We start from the raw sequence: 19,709 nt of genomic DNA, 5'->3' as shown, positions 1-19,709 counted from the left end.
CAGCTCTGCTACGGTCTCCAGTTGGTTTGTCCCCCTCGACTGCACCAGAGTCATTATGTTTATTCTGTCCTATACATTATGCTTAATTTATGTTAATCCAAGTTTGTGTTAATTTATGTTTGCTGGGTCTGCTGCTGTAATAAGCCCATTTTCTTGGCTTTTGTGCTCCGTATCGAGGTTTTTGACATAACGAGCCGGCGCAGGTTTCTTTCACTGAAGTTTCCTGTTTTCGCTTCTTGCAGAACAATCTCCGGTGTGAAATAATCGTCCTGGTTCCCTCCCACTGCATTGGTTCCCTCCCACTGCATTGGTTCCGATTCACTGTGCAGGGTTTTGTGAAGTATTTGATCGTTTTACAATGGGGGGGGGGGGGGGTCGGTGGTGCAATATCCTGGATAGCATTTTTTTATTTTTGGCAGTCTCGCAGTTTTGCAACAAGAACGGCCGCTGCCTTCCAGCTCAGACACGGGTTCACTCTTGGTCTCCCGCGCTGTCTACGTGGATTCTGCACGTTTTCCCTGTGACTGGGTGAGTGATCGGGATTCTTCTCGCAACCCAGCGGCGTGAAAGGTCGGTGATTTAAACAGCCGCCGTAAATACCCCAGGGGAAGAGATGATGGGAGCGTGGGGAGAATGAAATGGGATTGGTGTGGGATTAGTATATATCAGAGCCGATACAGACTCAGCGGGTGGAAAGCCCTGATCAGTGGAGTGTCAGCCGGGGAACGTGGTTATTTCACGGTGAAGGGGCAATCACAGCGCGCGCGCTAACACACCACGCCGGGGATGCATTAGGCGCTGAGCTCGGAGTAATGTAAAACCCCGGACCAGAGTAACTTGCACTGGAAGAAGTATCGTCCTCTCCTACTTCAGCAGGACACCCTCCCATCCCGCCTCCCCCCCCCCCCCCCCAATTCTCCAGTCCCTACCCGGGATACACACCGTGTCCAGATGAGGGGTCATATCCAACTTCCCCTCATAGATCGGGTGAGTCATCACCTTTTGCTAGTCCTAGCAACACGTACAACAAGCTGGAGGTCGGCAGCATCCGTGGAAACGAGCAGTCAATGTATCGGGCCGAGACCTTTCGTCAGGACTGAAGGGGTGAGGGTGGGAAGGAGAAGGCTGGTAGGTGCCCAGTGAAATCGAAGAGTCGGAGAGAGGCGGAGACCACAGAGGGTGCGCAATGAGAAAGGGTCTCACTGAACTCCCGTCGAAGAGAAGATTTAAACTTCTTCAGGGTAGGCATACCTCGAAGAGACTTCGCAACGGAGTAACGAATCGTAGACACGAAGTACAGCTCAGATGCTGTGGTCAAAGTAACACGTACAACACCCAGCCGGTGGTACTTGTTGCTTTGACTACAGCATCTACAGTGCACTTTGTGTTTAAAGCTAGTCCTATTCGCCTGCAATCGTCCCACATCCCTCTACCGTTCGCATCCAAAGTACCTTCTGGATGTTGTTAATGTACCTGCCTCAGCCACTTCCTTGGCACCTCGGTCCATTGAAAGCTGCCCCTCTGTTTCCTACTAAATGTCTCCCCTCTCACCTTAAACCTATGCCCTCTAGATTCTGATTCTCCAACCCCGGGAAAGACTGATCAAACTGTGTACCGCCTTTATAAGGTCACCCCTCACTCCATTGGGAAAAAAGTCCCAACCCCCCCCCCCCCCCGTAACTCAGTCCCTCGACTCCCAGCAAATCGTCGCAAATCTCCTGTGCACTCTTTCTAGCTAAATGTCATATCTTCTGTAACAGGGTGACCAAAACTGAGCCCATCGATGTCATATACAACTGTCCTCCCACAGCCAGCCCATTCCCCCCTGTGCAGAGGAACGTCTTCCTCATCATAGGTCCTTTCATCTTGGGACAACCTATCTTCCCGACTGCAAGCATCTCCATCTGACTCCAACGCTCCCCACCACAGCCTCACTGAACACCTACAGTCCCTCAGAGTCCCTTCAGTCCAATTGGTCCATGCTTGAAAAGATGCTCATCAGAGCCAGTCCCGTTTGCCTGCATTTGGCCTCTATCCTGCTAGCCCTTTCCTATTCATGTCAGAGAGTGGGGGAGAACTGTCTTTTAAACATTGTAACTGTACCTGCCTCAAGAACCTCCTCTGTGAATGCATGTGTTTCCTCTGGGTGCTCCGGTTTCCTCCCACTGTCCAAAAGCATACAGGCTGGTAGGAGGCTTGCTTTTGTTGTTCACATGATTTGTGTGTGTTTTTCTCTCTCTCTGTGCACTGCTGTTTGTTGGTCTTTTTTTAATGGGTTCTTTCGGGTTTCTTGTTTTGTGGCTGCCAGCAAGGAGATGACTCTCAAGGTTGTATAAATTATACATACTTCAATAATAAATGTACTTTGAACGTCTTAATTGGTCTTTGTAAATTGTACCGTGAGTAGGCTAGGGTTACAGGCTAGCACAGCTCAAATGGCCAGAAGAGCCTATAGCTCAATAAATCAAATTTAAAAACTCGCCTCTACATCCATCAATCTCAGTGTTGCCTCTCAGATTCCCTTTAAATATTTCCCCTTTCACTTTAAACCAATGCCATCCAGTTTCAAACTCCCCTATATGGGAGAAAGATCATTATTGAAGCCCATCATGATTTTGTGAACCTCTACCCCTATGATCTCCCCTTATCCTCCATTCCAGGGAAACCATCCCACCCTTTCTAGTCTCTCCTTATAACATAATCTCTTCAGTCCCGGTAACATGCTGGTAAAACTTTTCAGAATCAGAATCAGATTTATTATCACTGGCATGTGACAGGAAATCAGGCTTAATATCATCAGCATATGTCATGAAAATTGTTGTTTCACAGCAGCAGTACATTGCAACGCATAATAATAGAATCTATCCTTACAGTAAGTATATACAATGTAAGTTAAGTCATTAGTGCAAAAGGAGAAGGAACAAAATACTGAGGAAGTGTTCATGGGTTAACTGTCCATTCAGAAATCTGTTAGGGGAGGGGAAGATTCGACTCCTAAAATGTTGACTGTGTGACTTCAGGCTCTTGTACTTACCCCCCCCCCCCCACCCCCGTTGCAACAAATAAAAGGAGGGCAAATACTGGGCATTGGGGGTCCTTAATGATGGATGCCACTTTTTTGAGTCATCACCTTTTGAAGATGTTCACGATGTTGGTGAGGGCCCATGATGGAGCTTACAACTTTCTGCAGCTTGTTCTGATCCTGTGCAGTGGGCCTTCCTACTAGATGGTGATGCGACCAATTTGAATGCTCTCCACAGTACATCTGTAGAAATTCGTGAGTGTATTTGGTGACATACCAATTGTCCTCAAACTCCGAATGAAATGTCATCACTGTCGTGCTTCCTTTGTATTTGCATCAATATGTTGGGCAAAGGATAAATCCTCAGAGCTGTTGACACCCAGAAACTTGAAACTGAACTCCCTTTACTCTTCTGATCCCTCAGTGAAAATTTGTGTGTGTGTGTGTGTGTGTGCACTCCTTCGACTTCCACTTCCTAAAGTCCACAATGAATTCTTTGGTCTTACTGACATTGACTGTGAATTTGTTGCTGCAACAATACATAACCGGAAGCCTCTCCAACTTAATGCCACCCTTCCTGTTGCTGGGTGACCCATGTAGACAGGTTTGGAGAGAGAACTTTTTGTATATTGGCCTTCGTAAATAAATGTGCTGCATACAGGAGATGGGACATTATGTTGAAATTGTGTAAGATGTTGGTAAGGTCTAATTTGGTTTATTGTGTGAAGTTTTGCTCACCTACCTTCAGGAAAGATATCAATAAGATTGGAAGAGTACAGAGAAAATGTACAAAGACGTTGCTGGGACTTGTGGACCTGAGTTATAGGGAAAAGTTGAATAGGTTAGGACTTTATACCCTAGAATTTAGAAGAATGAGGGGAGATTTGATAGGGATATAAAAAAGTATGACGGGTATAGATGGAGTAAGTGTAAGCAGGCTTTTTTCCACTGGAGTTAGGTGGGACTAGAAATAGATGTCATAGGTTAAGGGCAAAAGGCAAAATGTTTAAGGTGAACATGATGGGGAACTCCTTCACTCAGAAGGTGGTGAGAGTGTGGAACAAGCTGTCATTGGAAGCAGGGATGTGGGTTTGATTTCTACATTAAATACAAGTTTGGATAAGTGAATGAATGGAAGGGGTATGGAGGGATATGATCCAGGCGCAGTCAGTGGGACTTGGCAGATTATTAGCTCAACAAGGTATAGATGGGCCAAAGAGCCTCTTTCTGTGCTATAGTACTCTTGACCTGATCTGCTCATAACACTCTGTATGTTTACCCAACATCCTGTGTAGCTGTAACATGACATTTGCAACTCCTGATCTCAGTACCCTGGCTGATGAAGACCAGCAAGTCAAATGTCTTCTTCACCACCCTGTTAGTCTGTGTCACCATGTAACCAATCCCTCTACCCACCAGACCAGAGAAATTTCTTCTGCCTCCCCTCTTGTATCTCTCTGAAGGTGTGGTGGCAGATGAGTCTTTTATCACATACTCATGGATGCAATGAAACTCCAGAGTAAACGGTACATATGGCAATCAGTAAGACTGTCATCCCTTTAGGAGCATCCCTTGCTCTCTCCAGGATGAGGCCTTTGGCATTTCTGTAGCACTGGGTGTTTACAGGATGGGGTTGCTAGTCCCATGCCCAATCTGTCTCCTTTCACAGATGGGCAGAGACTGTCCACGGCAGAGTTATGGCAATAATAAATTTGGTGATGAGCTCAAAACAGTGAAGACACTATAGTGCTGTCTGAGACAGTGCAGAGAGAAATGGTCTAGTGAGAAAAACAGGATAAATGAGAGATTTGGCTCCAAGAACGTGGCAGCCTTACTCAGTAGAAGATGGTAGAATTGGTTTACTTTTACTGAAATTCAGTGAAAAGCTTCTCTTGCATACTGTTCATACAGGTTAAATCATTACTCAGTGCATTGAGATACAAGGTAAAGCAATAACAGAGTGCAGGATAAAGTGTAACAGTTACAGAGAAAGTGCAGTGCAGGCAGGCAATACAATGCAGATTGTGAGGTCAAGTCTCTACCTGATCGTACGAGGGAACTATGCAGTAGATTTATAACAGTGCATAGAAGTTGTGAGCCTGGTGGTACATGCTTTCAGGCTTTTGTAACTTCAGCCTGATGGGAGGCAGAGAAGGGAAAACGTCTGCACCGGGTAGGGTCTTGGATTATGCTGGCTTCTTTACTGAAATAGTGAGAAGTGTAGACAGAGCCCATGAAGGGGAGGCTGGCTTCTACGACGTGCTGAGTTGTGTTCAGAACTCTCTGCAGTTTCTTGTGATCATGAGCAGAGCAGTTGCCGTACCAGGCGGTGATGCATCCAGATAAAATGCTCTCTGTGGTGCAACAATGAAAGTTGGCAAGGGTTGACTGGGAACATGCCAAATTTCTGTACCTGAAGATGTGGAAGAGATGTTTGGTTCAGGAATCTGACAACAGAGCGAAAGAGGCTGCCCTTAAATCCTGACGCATGCTTTCAACCCAAACTGTTGATGCTCTCTCTCTCTCTCTCTCTCTCTCTCTCTCTCTCTCTCTCTCTCTCTCTCTCTCTCTCTCTCTCTCTCTTTCTCTTTATATATATCTATCTATCTCTCTCACTCTCTATCTCCATCTGTCTCTATCTTTCCACCTCTATCTATCTATCACTCTCTTGCTCTCTCTCTTTCTCTCTCTGTCCCTCTCGAGCTATCTATCTTTCACACTTTTCTCACTATCCATCGGGCTAATGTCAAATTTTTCCACCCACCCACCTTCCCCTCACCTGCTCTCACCTATCACATTCCAGGTTGTACTTTTCTCCCGCCTTCCTTTCTAGTCCTGATGAAGAGTCTCAGGCCCATTCCCATCCATAGGTGTTGCCTGAAATGCTCAGATCCACCATTGTTTTGTGTGTGTTGTTATTTTCTGTGATGCACTGGTGGGACAGATTGAAGAAAGTGAGGAGAGAGAAAGAGAATGAAAAGAAGAGAACCATGTTAACACCAGAAGCCAAATAAAATTGCAAGTAATATGATCTTATTCCAGGAATTGATTGTAGACTTCAGGATGGGGGAGTCAACATACCCTGGGCCCAACATATTTACGCAATTACTAAGAAGCCACAACAGTAGCTATATTTCACTTGGAGTTTGAGAATTGGCATGTCACCAAAGCGACTTGTAAATTTCTACAGAGGTACTGTGGAGAGAATTGTAACTCCCTGTCTGGTATGGAGGGGCCACTGAACAGGATCAGAAGGTTACAAACTCAGTCAGATCCATGGGCACAAGCCTTCCTACAACCCAGGACACCTCAAGAAAGCAGCATTCATCATTACAGATCTCTACACCCAGGACATGTCATCTTCTCATTGCTACCATCGAGGAGGAGGTAGAAGAGCCTGAAGACACACACTCAACATTTCCAGAACAGCTTCTTCTGCTCTGCTCCATCAGATTTCTGAATGGACAAATGAATCCATGAACTACATCTGATTTTTCCCCTTCTCCTTCTGCATTACTTATTTAATTTCTACATACTGTACATATAAGTGTATAGATTTGTAATTTGTAGTTTTTATTATTATGTACTGCTGCTGCAAAATGGCAAATTTCATGACATGTGCCAGTGGTATTAAAGCTGATTCTGTTTCTGGTAAACTTCACTTCCTCAGAACTTCTCTATTCCTTGCTGAGAGAAAAGAAAGGGGGATGGGGAAGAGAGAGAGAGAGGGTGCAGAGCAACACACACAAAATGCTGCTGAAACTCAGCAGGTCAGGCAGCATCTATAGATATGAATAAGCAGTTGATGTCGCAGGCTGAAAAAATTAATGTGAGAGAGAGAGGCAAAATTAGGGATGGGGGTAATTGCTGGCCTGGGAATTTTGTGTTGAAAGTGCAGGAAAGTGGGTGGATCGTGTGTGTGGTACACTGAGTGGACACTGAGCTCTCACACTGTGTTTGGAGATGATCCACCCTGAGTAGCATTTCATTATGATTACACAAGACTTTATGAGCCTCTGCGAAAGGACTTTGAACACTGCTGAGCCTGAGCCTGTTGGAGTGGGGATGGAGGGGAGGGGAATCCCTGTGCTCAGCTGACGGAGATCTCTGCACCGCCTAGGTTACAGTCCTTGACAGAAGTCATTAGGATGTGGGTACCAGAAACCCACACTCACTCTGTGCCTGAGGTGAGGGGAAGGGGGAGGGTTTCAGCCCTGGAAGTGAGGGTCTGGGTGGATGGGGTGATGATTGAGCAGGCTGCTCTATCCTGGATGGTGTCAAGCTTCTTGAGGGTTGATGGAGCTGCACTCACCCAGGCCAGCTGAGAGTGTTCGAACCCACTCAATGGGTTAAATTTGTTGTTACCTGCCCAAGTCCATGTGCACACAGGTGCAATGAAAAACTGACTTTCAGCAGCATCACAGGTGCAGAGCATCAGATGAGCAGCATTTGAAAGGATACAGACAAGATTTGATTCGGAGCAAGAAGGCTGCAAGTCAATGGCTGATTTTTCGGAGCGAAGGGAGTTTTTTACTACTTGGGGTTAAAGAGAGGAGAGACTGCACGGTAGCGTGACGTCAGTCAGTAGCGCGTGGAAGGTTTAAAAAAGAAGACCGCTGTATCCAGCAGGCAGTGTCGGAGTGGGCAGCGGAGTGAGAGGGCTTTGGCTCAACGGCTTAGGTGGTAACGGGATGAGGCGAGGTAAGTTTAACTGTGTTAACTGCAGAAAGGAGATAGTATGTGTGTGAGGCCAGTTTTCTGTGCTCAGTGTCAGATGTGGGAAGTTCTGGAGTCTCCCAGCCTTTCGGACGGCCATATCTGCACCCGATGTGTCGAACTGCAGCTCCTGAGGGACCGAGTTAGGGAACTGCAGATGAAGCTCGATGACCTTCGTCTGGTCAGGGAGAGTGAGGAGGTGATAGAAAGGAGTTACAGGCAGGTAGTCACACCAGGGCCACGGAAGACAGACAGGTGGGTCACAGTAAGGAGGGGGAAGGGGAAGAGTCAGGTACTAGAGAGTACCCCTGTGGCTGTACCCCTTGACAATAAGTACTCCTGTTTGAGTACTGTTGGGGGGGGAGCAGCCTACCTGGGGGAAGCAACAGTGGCCGTGCCTCTGGAACAGAGTCTGGTCCTGTGGCTCAGAAGGGTAAGGAAGGGAAGAGGAAGGCAGTAGTGATAGGGGACTCTATAATTAGGGGGTCAGACACGCGATTCTGTGGACGTAGGAAAGAAACTCGGATGGTAGTTTGCCTCCCAGGTGCCAGGGTTTGGGATGTTTCGGATCACGTCCAAGATATCCTGCGGTGGCAGGGAGAACAGCCAGAGGTCGTGGTACATATTGGTACCAATGACATAGGTAGGAAAAGGGAAGAGGTCCTGAAAAAAGGTGTCAGATCTCTCCATGGGAGAGCATTTTGGACATAGAGATCATAATTCTATCTCCTTTACAATAGCATTGGAGAGATAGTGACAGACAAGTTAGAAAAGCATTTAATTGGAGTAAGGGGAATTAGGAGGATATCAAGCAGGAAATTGGAGGCTTAAATTGGAAACAGATGTTCTCAGGGAAAAGTATGGAAGAAATGTGGCAAATATTCTGGGGATATTTGTGTGGAGTTCTGTATAGGTACGTTCCAATGAGTCAGGGAAGTTATGGTAGGGTACAGGAACCGTGGTGTACAAAGGCTGTAATAAATCTAGTCAAGAAGAAAAGAAAAGCTTACAAAGGCTTCAGAGAGCTAGGTAATGTTAGAGATCTAGAAGATTTTAAGGCTAATAGGAAGGACCTTAAGAAGGAAATTAGGAGAGCTAGAAGGGGCCATGAGAAGGGATTAAGGAAAACCCAAAGGTATTCTACAAGTATGTGAAGAGCAAGAGGATAAGATGTGAAAGAATAGGACCTTTCAAGTGTGACAGTGGGAAAGTGAGTATGGAACCGGAGGAAATAGCAGAGGTAATTAATGAATACGTTGCTTCAGTATTCACTATGGAAAAGGATCTTGGCGATTGTAGTGATGACTTTCAGTAGACTGAAAAGCTTGAGCATGTAGCTATTAAGAAAGAGGATGTACATGAGCTTTTGGAAAGCATCAAGTTGGGTAAGTCGCCAGGACCAGATGAGATGTACCCCAGGATACTGTGGGAGGCAAGGGAAGAGATTGCTGAGCCTCTGGCAATGATCTTTAATTCATCAATGGGGATGGGAGAGGTTCTGGAGGATTGGAGAAATGCGAATGTTGTTCCTTTATTCAAGAAAGGGAGTAGAGATGGCCCAGGAAATTATAGACCAGTGAGTCTTACTTCAGTGGTTGGTAAGTTGATGGAGAAGATCCTGAGTGGAAGGATTTGTGAACATTTGGAGAGGTATATGATTTGGAGTAGTCAGCATGGCTTTGTCAAGGGCAGGTCATGCTTTATGAGCTTGATTGAATTTTTTGAGGATGTGACTAAACGCATTGATGAAGGAAGAGCAGTAGATGTAGTGGATATGGATTTTAGCAAGGCATTTGATAAGGTACCCCATGCAAGGCTTATTGAGAAAGTAAAGAGGCATGGGATCCAAGGGGACATTGTTTTGTGGATCCAGAACTGGCTTGCCCACAAAAGGCAAAGAGAGGTTGTAGATGGGTCATATTCTGCATGGAGACCAGTCACCAGTGGTGTGCCTCAGGGATCTGTTCTGGGACCCTTACTCTTCGTGATTTTTATAAAGGACCTGGATGAGGAAGTGGAGGGATGGGTTAGTAAGTTTGCTGATGACACAAAGGTTGGAGGTGCTGTGGATAGTGTGGAGGGCTGTCAGAGGTTACAGTGACATTGATAAGATGCAAAACTGGGTTGAGAAGTGGCAGATGAAATTCAACCCAGATAAGTGTGAAGTGGTTCATTTTGGTAGGTCAAATATGATGCCAGAATATAGCATTAATGGCAAGACTCTTGGCAATGTGGAGGATCAGAGGGATCTTGGGGTCCGAGTCCATAGGACACACAAAGCAGCTGCACAGGTTGACTTTGTGGTTAAGAATGCATACGGTGTATTGGCCTTCATTAATCGTGGAATTGAATTTAGGAGCCAAGAGGTAATGTTGCAGCTATATAGGACCCTGGTCAGACCCCACTTGGAGTATTGTGCTCAGTTCTGGTCGCCTCACTACAGGAAGGATGTGGAAGCCATAGGAAGGGTGCAGAGGAGATTTACAAGGATGTTGCCTGGATTGGGGAGCATGCCTTTTGAGAATAGTTTGAGTGAACTCACCCTTTTTTCCTTGGAGCGACGGAGAATGAGAGGTGACCTGATAGAAGTGTATAAGATGATGAGAGACATTGATCATGTGGATAGTCAGAGGCTTTTTCCCAGGGCCGAAATGGTTGTCACAAGAGGACACAGGTTTAAGGTGCTGGGGACTAGGTACAGAGGAGATGTCAGGGGTAAGTTTTTTACACTGAGAGTGATGAGTGCGTGGAATGGGCTGCCAACAACAGTGGTGGAGGCGGACATGATAGGGTTTTTTAAGAGACTTTTAGATAGGTACATGGAGCTTAGTAAAATAGAGGTCTATAGGTAAGCCTAGTAATTTCTAAGGTAGGGACATGTCCGGCACAACTTTGTGAGCCGAATGTCCTGTATTGTGCTGTAGGTTTTCTATGTTTCTATAAATATAGCCAATGACTTGGCCCACACAACCATATCTGGCAATGAATTACACAGATTCACCACCTTCTGGCTAAAGAAATCCCTCCTCATCATTGTTCTAAATAGATGCTCCTCTGTTCTGAGGCTGTGCCCTCTGGTCCTAGATGCACCCACAATGGGAAACATCTTCTCCACATGCACTCTATATAGGATTTCAGTATACAATAGGTTTCAATGAGATCATATTTCATCTTTTAAACCAACCAATACAGGCCCAGAGCCATTCAACACTCTTCATACGTTAACTCTTTCATTCCTGGGATCATTCTCAAAAACCCCCTCTTGACCCTCTCAGATGCTAGCACATCTTTGCTGAGGTACGGGGTCCAAAACCACTCACAATACACCAAGTGTGGTCTGACTAATACTTTATAAACCTTCAGCATTACATCCTTGCCTTCGTATTCTAGTCCTCTTGAAATAAATACTAACTTTCTTCCTTACCAACCGCTCAGTCTGCAAGTTAACCTTTAAGGAATCCTGCACAAGGACTCCCAAGTTCCTTTATACCTAATTTTTAATTTTCTCCCCATTCAGAAAATAATCCATACCTTTGTTCCTCCTACCAAACTGAATGACCATACACTTCTCAACATTATATTCCATCTGCCATTTTTTTGCCAATTCTGCAGACATCCTGATTGGTGTTTGGTTGTATAGTAGGTGATTTTAACCTCCCATATATTGACTGTAGCACCCATACTGTAAAAGGTCTAGATGGGATCGAGTTTGTCAAATGTGTTCAGGAAAGGTTCCTGAATCAGTACACAGAAGTCCCAATGAGAGAGTGTGCAATATTTGATCTCCAATTAGGGATTGAGACAGGGCAAGTGACAGAATCATTCATTTAGGGGAACACATTGCATCTAGTGATCAGAATGTCACCAGTTTCAAAGTAAATATGCAAAAATATAGGACAGGCCTATGGGTTGAGGTTCTAAATTGGAGAAACAGGTCCTTGCGATCTTCGGACACTGAGCTCAAAAAAAGTGACAAAACGGGCTTTAACATCGTAAACCATTGGGTTGTTGTTATGTCTCCTGCTCGCTGTGAAAATGGGGGACACCTCCCTCTCCCTTGCCAGGGGGAGAGAGAGCCCGTGGTTTGTTGAATTTTGGATGAAATGCGAGGCCTTTTGGGTAACTGTGGTCTGTGTCCTTGCTACTGCTTAGCTCACTCAGTGATGGCACCAATGTTCGTTTTTTTTTACTGGTGGGGGGAGGGGGGCCGTTGCTCATTGCCACCTACACACTGGGGGGGGAGCTGGGGGGGCTTTGGGGTTCTCACGTTTAATTGTCGTTGATTCTTTGGGGCACTTCTCTGGTTTTGTGGATGTTTGCAAAGAAAAAGCATTTCAGGATGTCCATTGCATACATTTCTCTGACATTAAATTTGACCTTTGAACCTTTTGATGGTATCCAAAAGGACATGGCAAGTGTGGATTGGGACAGGCTGTTTTCTGGCAAAGGTGTACTTGGTAAGCAGGAGGCCTTCAAAACTAAAATTTTGAGAGTACAAAACTTGTACATGCCTAAAAGTGAAAGATAACAGGTTTAGGGAACTTTGATTTTCAAGAGATATTGAGGCCTTGGTTAAGAAAGAAAAGGTGTATAGCAGGTATAGACAGGTAGTAACAAATGAGGTACTTGAGGAGAAGGAGAAATGCAAGAGAACACTTAAGAAAGAATCAGGAAGACTAAGGGAAGGCATGAGGTTGCTCTACCAGACCAGGTGAAGAAGACTCCTAAGAGATTCTACAGATATGTTAAGAGCAAAAGGATTGGAAGGGACAACATTGGTCCTCTGGAAGATCAGAATGGTAATCTGTGCATGGAGCCAAAGGAGATGGGGAAGATCTTAAATTGATTTTTTTGGCATCTATATTTACTCAGGAGGTGGACTCAGAGTCTATAGAAGTGATGCAAAGCAGTATCAACATCATGGACCAAATACAGATTACAGAGGAGGAGGTGATTGCTGTCGTGAGTCATAAATAAATCCCCAAAGTTGACAAAGTGTTCTCTTTGACCCTTGTCAGGCAAGTGCAGAAATTGCAGGGATCCTAGCAGAGATATTAATAATCCTTAGCTGCCGGTGAGGTAGTGGAGGATTGAGGACAGCAAATGTTGTTCTGCTGTTTGGGAAAGGTATTGGAAGGTAATCTAAGGGACCAGATATATACTGTAAGTATTTGGATGGACATGGACTGATTAATGGTCTTCATGGCTTTGTTCATGCCTAACTGACCTTATACAGTTTTTCAAGGAAGTTACCAGGAAAGTTAATGAAGGCAAGACAATTGACAAGGTCCCACGTGGAAAGTTGGTCAAGATGGTTCAGTCACTCAGCATTCAAGATGAGGTAGTAAACAGGATTAGATATTAGCTTTGTGGGAGAAGCCAAAGAGTGGTAGTAGATGGTTGCCGCTCTGACTGGAGGCCTGTGACCAGTGGAGTGCCGCAGAGATCGCCCTTGGGTCCATTGTAGTTTGTCATCTATATTAATCATCTGGACGATAATGTGGTTAACTAGGTCAGCAAATTTGCAGATGATACCAAGATTGGGGTGTAGTGGAAGACTATCAGGGCTTGTAGCAGGATCTGAACCAGCTGGAAAAATGGGTTGAAAAATGACAATAGAATTTAAATTAGACAAGTTTGATTAACCAAGGTGGGTCTTACACTGTGAATAGTCGGAGCGTAGTCGAACAAAGGGATCTGACTACTTGTCCATAAATCAATGAAAGTGGCATCACAGGTAGTTACAGTCATAAAGAAAGTCTTTGCCACTTCAGTCTTCATAAATCAAAGTACTGAATACAAAGATTGGGTATTATGTTGAAGTTGTATAACGCATTAGTGAGGCCTAATTTGGAGTATTGGTGCAGTTTTGGTCACCTACCTACAGGAAAGATGTAAGTAAGGTTGAAAGAGTACAGAGAAAGTCTACAAGGATGTTGCCAGGTTACAATGGAGCACCTGAGGTAAAAGGGAAGACTGCATAGTTTAGCATCTTATTCCTTGGAACATAGAAGGTTAAAGGGAGATTTGATAAGGATGTACAAAATTATGAGTGGTTCAGATAGAGAAAATGCAAGCAGGCTTTTTCCACTGTGACTGTCTGGGACTATAACTAGAGGTCATGAATTAAGGGTAAAAGATGATAAGTTTAAGGGGAAAGTGAATGGAAACTTCTTCACTCAGAGGAGAGAGTGTGGAATAAACTGCCAGCACAATTTCAATGTTTAAGAGAAGTTTGGATAGGTACATGGATGGTAGGGGCATGGAGGGCTATGGTCCGGGTGCAGGTCAATGGGAGTACAGTATGCAGTTTAAATGGTTCGGCATGGACTAGATGGGCCAAAGGGACTATTTCTGTGCTGTATTTTTCCTTGACTCTATGCTTCCTCAATACTACCTGCCCTTCCACCTATCTTTATATTCTCTAAAATCTTGGCCACAAAGCCATCAATTCTGTCATCCAAATCACTGACGTATGACATGAAAAGAAGCCGCCCCAACAGCAGCCCCAGCAGCATACCACCAGTCACCGGCAGTCAACCAGAACATTGCCCCTTAATCCCACTCTTTGTCTCCAGCCAGTCACCCAATCTTCTATCCATGCTGGTATCTTTTCTGTAATACAACGGACTCTTATTTTGTTAAGCAGCCTCGCATGCAGCACCTTGTCAAAGGCCTTCTAAAAATCTAAATAAACAACATCCAGTGACTTTCCTTTGTCTATCCTATCTGTTACTCTCCTCAAAGAATTCCAACAGATTTGTTTATGGAAGCCATGCTGACTTTGGCCTGTTTTGTCATGTGCTTCCAAATACCCAAAACCTCATCCTTAATAATAGACTCCGACATATTTCCAAGCTCAAAAGTGAGGCTAACTGCTCTATAATTTCCTTTTTTCTGCCTCCCTCCCTTCTTAAAGAGTGGGGTGACATTTACAATTTTCCAACCCTCCAGAAGCATTCCAGAACTGAGTGATGCCTCTACAACCTCTTCAGCTACCTCTTTCAGAATCCATCTGGTTCTAATGACTTATCTATCTTCAGGTGTATCTGCTTCCAAAACGACTCTCACTTCAGACCCCTGACACTCTTGCATTTCTGGCAATTCTGTAAGTGTCTTCCACAGAGAAGACGGATGCAAAATATTTATTAATTTCATCTTTGGCCCCTATTACTATCTCCTTAGCATCATTTTCCAGTGACAATCTCTAACTGCATCTATGATCACTGCCTTATTCCATAGACAGTGTTGGCCAGAAAGAATACAATCTACAATTCAGTGAATTTGAATGAATCAAGGTCGGTTGTCTTTACTCCTGCTATGAGGTTGAAGAAATGGATGCTGCCATTTTGTGAAGCTGTTCTGTATTCTGTATTTTGTGAACTGGTTTTGCCTGGCTGAATCAATGTTTTAAAGCAGTCACAATGATGCTTCAGGTAACATTCTGGACTGGAGATCAATTCTGAATAAGCAGTTATTTGTGAGCTATTCTTTGATATGATATAACATGCAGGTTTGTGAATGGTGGGGTCTGTGTCCGCCCTGAGTGATTTGAGCTGGTTACTAGTTTGGTGACTGATTTAGAACAAAGAGCCATAAATTGCCAGTTGTCTCTTGTGGAAAAAAGGCAATAAATGGATGGACCAGAGCCAATAAGGTGTTATAGGTCAGTCAGATGACCCAAAGTCAATAACACTGAATTGGAATGTAGGGAACGAATATAAAAGCAGAAGCTTCAAATACAAAGCAGCAACAACCCTCCAGAGACCAACCATCATGGATGTGGAATACCCCACGGACATGGGGAGATTAGATTAGGATTACGAGGAACACATGGCCAGCATTCATTTCCGGGTATACCTTTTCTATTTTGGACTGTTCATGGAGGATCCTTAGCAGGTGTGCATACAGGTATTACATTGTGTAAATTCACGTGCTCTCCCATTGAGACAATGAAGGTACAGTACTTGTCAGTAAATACAGATTCCCTCTGTGCCTCTGATCTTTATTATTCAGGAGTGATAATATCAACTACATGCATTCAAATATAACACCTCAGTCCTGTATTCATCATCCTTTCTGATTTTTATACTCTGTTACTCATCCCTCTGACTGCAAATTTGCCCTGTCATCATCTACCTATCCTTCCTCACAGTCTCACTACACACTGCACCTAGCTGTACGCCAACTTCCCCATTCTCAGCACTATCACTCTGGCTCCCATTCCCCAGCCAGATCAGTTTAAACCTCTCGCAAACCTGCTTGCAAGGATTTTGCACCAGCACCCCCCGCCACAGCCCCCGCAGTTCAGATGTAACCCATCCATTTTATACAGGTCATTCCTTCCCCAGAAGAGATCCCAATGATGCAGAAATCTGAAACCCTGCCCTTGCACTGGTTCCTCAGCTATGCCTTCATCTGTCACATCATCCTATTCTCACCCTCACTGGTGTGTGGCACAGGCAGCCCATCCAGAAATCACTACTCTGGAGGACCTGCATTTCAGCTTTCTACCCAACTCCCTATATTCTCTCTTCAGCACCTCCTCCCTTCTTCTGCCTTTGTTGTTGCTACCAAACCAAGGCATCCCTGATCCTGGCACCTGGAAAGCAATGTACCATCCAGCTGTCTTTTCTCACATTTGCAGAACCTGCTCTCTGCTCCTCTAATTATGGATTCCTGAATGCAACTGTCCTCCCCAATCACCTCCCCCTTCTGAGTCACAGAGACAGACTAAGTGCCAGAGATCAGGCCACTGTGGCTTCTGTCTGGTAGTTCATACCCTTAAGCAAAGAAGTATACTTATTATTGAGCAGAATGGCCACAGAGATGCTCTGCACTGGCTGCCTATTCCCTTTCCCTCTCCGGACAGCAATCTAGGTACCAGTCTCTTGCAAATTAGAGATAACTATCACCTCTTCAAGAATTCCCATATGAGCCAAAGGTCATTGAGCTGCAGCTCCAGTTCCTTATAATAATCTCTAAGGAGATGCAGCTTGATGCACTTTGTAGTAGAAATAAATGTGCAGACTATTTTCTAAATGGGGAGAAAATCCAGGAATCTGAGATGCAGGGAGATTGGGGGTCTCTCAAGGTTCCCACATCTTTCACAAGGAATACACCACTAACTCTGGATCTATTGTCAGTGCACTAGCTATGTACTAACAGGGGAAAAAACTTACTAGAAACTTATTTAGAACCTTTGCCTGTTCTTGCCCAAAGCCATTGATCCAAAGCCTGACCACTCTAAAACTGTCTGTTCCTACAATCGCTTATCTGTTTATACCTCACTTCTTTTTACTGGCCCCTGCCATATGCCTTATAGATTGTTATGACTGCAGCCCTCTAAAGAGACCCGAAAGCATCTGAGCTCTTTGTAAACCTCATGTGGCGTCATCAACAAACAGCTTCTAACACTGACTGCAGCCAGCTGAAGCTGTAAAATGAAATCACTGTTTTACTATCCTGAGTTAGCAATTAGAGTCGTGCTGGCTTGTTCAAGAACTGGATGATTGAAGGAAGCAGCTGTTCCTGAATCTGGTGGTGTGGGACTTCAGGCCTCTGTGCTCTCTGCTCAAAGGTAGCTTGAACAAGATGGCACAGCCAGGATGGTGGAGATCTTTGATGATGAAAATTATTTTCTTGAGGAAGTACCTCCTGTAGATACTCCTGATGGTGGGAACAGATGTCCCCTTGATGTATTGGGCTGAGTCTACTGCCTTCTCCTCAACTTGTTACATATTTTTTCTTTGGAATATGCATGGTCATGCACTTTGGTAGTAGAAATAAATGTGCAGACTATTTTCTAAATGGGGAGAAAATCCAGGAATCTGAGATGCAGAGGGACTTGGGAGTCCGTGTGCAGAACACCCTGAAGGTTAACTTGCAGGTTGAGTTGGCGGTGAGTAAGGTAAATGCCATGTTAGCATTCATTTCAAGAGGTCGAGAATACAAGAGCAAGGATGTGATGCTGAGGCTTTATAAGGCAATGGTGAGGCCTCACCTTGAGTATTGGGCCCCTCATCTAGAAAAGATGTGCCGGCAGTGGAGAGGGTCCAGAGGAGGTTAACAAGGATGATTCCAGGAATGAAAGGGTTATCATACATGGAACATTTGATGGCTCTCCGTCTGTACTCGCTGTAATTCAAAATGATGGGGGGGGGGGGGGAATCTCATTGAAACGTTTCGAACCTTGAAAGGCCGAGACAGAGTGGATGTGGAAAGGATGTTTCCCATGGTGGGAGAGTCTAGGACAAGAGGGTACAGCCTCAGGATAGAGGGGCGTCCTTTCAAAACAGATGCAAAGAAATTTCTTTCGCCAAAGGCTGGTGAATTTGTGGAATTTGTTCCACCTGCAGCTGTGGAGGACATGTCGTTGGGTGTATTTAAGGCAGAGATTGATAGGTCCTTGATTGGACATGGCATCAAAGGTTATGGGGAAGAGGCCGGGAACTGGGATTGAGGAGGAGAAGAAAAAAGATCAAACATGATTGAACAGTGGAGCAGGCTCGATGGGCCAGATGGCCTAATTCTGCTCCTATGTCTTATGATCTTATGGAATAGCCGCACCAGACTGAAATGTAACCAGTCAGGGTGCTGTTAATAGTACATCTGTAGAAGTTTGTTACTGTTTGGTGACCAGCTGAAACCTCTTAATCTCCTTAGAAAATAGAATTCAAGATTCAGTATTGTTTAATGTCATTTCCAGTATGGAAGTGTAAAGGAGAATGAAATAATTGTTACTCCGGATTTGATGCAGCAGAGAAAAAAGCAAAATAAGACAAAGAACAGAACAAACACAATGAATATAGATTCACAAGATAGCTGATGTAGATAGATTAATTGTATGTCCGTAAAGTGATGCTAGGCATAGGAGTGTTATATATAAGGTGGCTGACAAGAAATGATAACGTAGTGATGGTTAGCATGTGGAACAATGGGTTAGTGGGTGGAGGTGTTGATCAACCTTACTGCTTTGGAAAGTATCTATTTTTCATTCTGGTGGTCGTAGTGTGGATGCTAGGTAGCCTCCTCCCTGTGACTGCATCTGTGTGCTGGGCTCTGCAGATGGGGGGAGTCAGTAGCTGGGACACTCACTGCAGTATTCCAAGTCTCTGGCATGTAGTAGTTGATTCATTATTGTCACATGTACTAAGATACAGTGGAAAGCTTTGTTTGTGTGCTATCCAGACAGATCATCCATACACAGGGTAATACAAACAAAAGACAACAACAGAATGCAGAATCTGGCATTACAGTTATGATGATGTTGATGGGAATTGAGGGACTGAGTTACGAAGAGATTGAGACTCTTCCACTGGATCACAGGAGACGGAGGAATGATCTTATAGAGGTGTATAAACCCATGAGAGGCAGTGATTCTTCCAAGAATTAAAGAGGTATTATGTGAGGAGCATTTGAGCGCTCTGTGCCTGTACTCACTGGATTTTAGAAGAATGAGGTGGAATCTCAATGAAAACCATCAAATGTTGGAAGACCTAAATAGAGTGGATGTGAAGAGGAAGTTTGCTATAGTGGGAAAGTCTAGGATCATAGGGCACAGCCTCAGAATACAAGGATGTCCAAATAGAACAGGAGATGATGAGTAATTTCTTCAACCAAAGGGAGGGGAATCTGCAGAATTCATTGCCATAGATGGCTGTGGAGGCCAAGTCATTGAACATACTTAAAGCAGAAGTTGATAGGTTCTTGATGAGTAAGGGCATCAAAGGTTCTGGCGATAAGGCAGGAGAATGGGGGTTGAGGGGGAAAATAATTAGCCATGATGTAATGGCAGAACAAATGTGATGGGCCCAATGGCCTAATGCTGCTCCTATGCCTTATGGTGATAGTCTTTTCCTCAGGGTTGGTGAAATTAAGAACTAGAAGGCACAGGTTTAAGGTGAGAGGGGAGGGATTTAATAGGAACCTGAGGGGAAACTTTCTCACCCAGACAGTGATCAGCATTTAA

At 44.6% G+C, this 19,709-nt stretch overlaps 1 protein-coding gene across 2 annotated transcripts in view; it reads left to right on the top strand.

Annotated features, from left to right (window-relative positions):
• The first annotated feature begins 441 nt into the window (after positions 1-441).
• tlr18 (toll-like receptor 18) overlaps positions 442-19,709 on the top strand; it is a 55,786-nt gene continuing 36,518 nt past the window's right edge. The window contains exon 1 of one of the 2 annotated variants that reach the window (XM_073061424.1): positions 442-528. The gene's annotated coding sequence lies outside the window, so the exon portion shown is untranslated. Of the gene's footprint in view, positions 571-19,709 lie in introns of both variants that reach the window. The other variant, XM_073061426.1, reaches the window with a different exon arrangement.

Source organism: Hemitrygon akajei, chromosome 11 (genome assembly GCF_048418815.1).
Source record: "Hemitrygon akajei chromosome 11, sHemAka1.3, whole genome shotgun sequence".
NCBI lineage: Eukaryota > Metazoa > Chordata > Chondrichthyes > Myliobatiformes > Dasyatidae > Hemitrygon > Hemitrygon akajei.
This window is presented reverse-complemented; position numbering and strand designations above follow the sequence as displayed.